General features: G+C 43.8%; 1 pseudogene; it reads right to left on the reverse strand.

The window, feature by feature from the left end:
* Positions 1–779: 779 nt before the first annotated feature.
* On the reverse strand, positions 780–1096 carry LOC112828850 (large ribosomal subunit protein eL37 pseudogene; annotated as a pseudogene).
* Between the last annotated feature and the right edge of the window lie 1720 nt (positions 1097–2816).

Genomic DNA, 2816 nt, shown 5'->3' on the forward strand with positions numbered 1-2816 from the left:
TAATCCTTCATGGTAGTTGGGAGAAACCTTATAATGACTTGGGTCTGAGTATCACAGCTTTTCTCTTTGGAAACTAGCCTCCAGAACTCCAAGGGGCAGAACCAAAAGTCATACTTCCTTTTTTTTGGCAGGGGATGCAAGATGCAGGAATTTACATTTTACTCTTGATTTCACTGACTTTAACTATTCTTTTCCTGCTTCCTCCATAATAGAAAAGGTCTAATGTAATTAATCTGCTACCAGATGGCCAGGTGGCTGGAAGGTCCAGGTGGCTGGCGGGTCCAGGTAGCTGGTGTGTCCCCCTGCCCCCTGCCCAGGAACTCTGTGTAGGTTTTTACTGTTGGCAGGTTAGGCTCTCAACAGTGGCAGTAGCCATATCAACCTCAGTGGGAGGAAGTCTATATTGTCGATCCCATGAGTTGCTTCTATCCCTGTTGCCATGACTACTTTGAAGCTTTATTTTTTTTAAGATTTTATTTATTTATTATTTGAGAGAGAGAGAATGAGAGATAGAGAGCACGAGAGGGAAGAGGGTCAGATGGAGAAGCAGACTCCCTGCTGAGCAGGGAGCCCGATGTGGGACTCGATCCCGGGACTCCAGGATCATGACCTGGAGGCCGAAGGTAGTCGCTTAACCAACTGAGCCACCCAGGCGCCCGCCATGACTACTTTGGATATGAATTCATTAAGCACTGGAGTGTCTGGCTGAGATCCACAGAATAGGTCAACTTATCATCTTGAGTTTTTTTTTTTTTTAAACCAGACGTTTATTATGTGACTAATCGTTGACATCCTTAAGATGAACTGGATGCTGCAACAGCTGCCCTCTTGGGCTTAGGTGTTGTTCCTTCACGGAATCCATGCCTGAATCTGTGGTATACAATTTTTAGGTGCCTCATTCGACCAGTCCCAGTGGTGTTTCGTCTGTTAGCCTTGGCACTCCAGTTATACTTTCTTTTGCGCTTGGCAGGATAGCCTCATTTGCCACAGGTGGACTTCTGAAGGCGGTAGGCCTTCGAGCCACAGCGGCGGCACAACGTGTGCGTCTTATTGCGACACTTTCCAAATGATGACGTCCTCTTCGTCATCTTGTTTCCGCGGCAGACCCCAAAGACTCGTCTTGAGTTTTTGATAGCCTTCTATGCAGTGAGCCTATACAAGCAAAACAGATATCTTTACTGTGTGCCCACTTCAAGACATCCATCTTTATACCATTTCCAGTTCTTCTGTCACCAATCTTCCCTTCCTGTCCTTTCCAGTTCCCTGACCATCCATCCACTGTCCATTAATCAGTGCCTATTTTTAGTCCTGACAGAGTGGATGATCAAATGTACTTCTTTCGTTTTGCCCATTGGAAGGATTTCCCTTCACTACCATCTTAACATGCTTCTGATTGGGGTTATTATGCTGCAGCCCGCCGCTGGTTAATAGCATGTGGAACCACTTATAACCTGATCTGAGTTTTTCCTCCTCAGTCAGCTGATCATAATGAACTCTTGCTGACATCATAGGTATATATTGAGGGAGAGGGGGCATAGGAATAGGTGCTGTGGGAGTCTAAGGCATTGCTTATGCAAATTACTTGTGTCTTTAGAATCTTCTTGAGTCCTATGTCTTATATATTATTTTTACTTGATGATCAATTGTTGGTGAGCATACTCTCAACTTGTAAGTTGCTGGACCAGATATCACCTGGTTCATGATGAGCAGCTCAATTTGTATTGTCACTTGATGTCCCAGATGTTTGTCAGCGCCCTGTCGCCCTGTTTCTTTAAGAAAAAAAAGAATTATTATCTGAAGGAGAGAGCATAGCTTTGTCCCCAAACACCAGGGGTATGCATTGTGATTCTCCTATTAGAACTTGCCAGAAATTAGCATCCCTCTTTGCCACTGATACTTTGAATATGGCTGGATCTGTTGGGTCATATAGCCAAAAATTGCTGTAGAACCTTCTCTTGCTTTGGGCACTATTCAAAATTGGCAGCTTTGGGATTATTCAGTAGATGGGTTGTAGTAGCATGTCAAAATTGGTGATATTGCTTCTAAGACCAAAAAAGCCCCTGCATTTCCTTGAGGTTTATCTCCTACTCTGTGGCATGCATGTGTGTAAGTAAGGTATCTGTGGTGCTTGCTACTTTCTGCTCCTCAGGTCCAATTAGCATGCCATCAATTAATGGAGCATCATAATTTATGTGGAATGTTAAGATGACCTAAGATATCTTTAGCCTAGATTATGGCAGAAAGCAAGAAAGTTGATGCAGCCCTAAGGCAAACCCTTGCCAGTTGAAAGCAAACGGCTGCTGGTGGGTCTTGTAAATTGATATAGAGAAAAAAGCATTCACTGGATCAATAGCTGTAGATTAAGAGTCAGGGTCTGAGACGATTTGCTCCAATATATATACCAAATTGGAAAAACTACTTCAAAAAGTGCCTGACCTGATTAATGATAATCTAGAATCATTCTCCAAAGTTTACCTACCTTCCTCACAGTCCAAAAAGGTGTGTTAAATGACAGTGTGAAAGGAATCACTGCCTTGGGATCTTTTGAGTCTGTGATGGTGTCACTAGAGTTGACAATTCCCCTGAGGATGCAATATTGGTTTTCGTTTACTATTCTCATTAGGACAGGAAGCTCCAGGAGGCTTTACTTAGCTGTTCCTGCTGTAACGGCCATCACTCCATGGGTCCTGAAGGCAATGTACTGATTGTGTCAGTTGTCTAGCACACCTATTCCTATTATACACTCAGGAACTTGGGTAATAACCACATAATGGGTCCATGGAACTGTTGGGCTCACTATGGGGTGGACTTGGGCC

The sequence above is a fragment of the Callorhinus ursinus genome, unplaced genomic scaffold (genome assembly GCF_003265705.2).
Source record: "Callorhinus ursinus isolate GAN/ISIS: 27379988/994484 unplaced genomic scaffold, GSC_fseal_2.0 scaffold13, whole genome shotgun sequence".
In the NCBI taxonomy this organism is placed as follows: domain Eukaryota; kingdom Metazoa; phylum Chordata; class Mammalia; order Carnivora; family Otariidae; genus Callorhinus; species Callorhinus ursinus.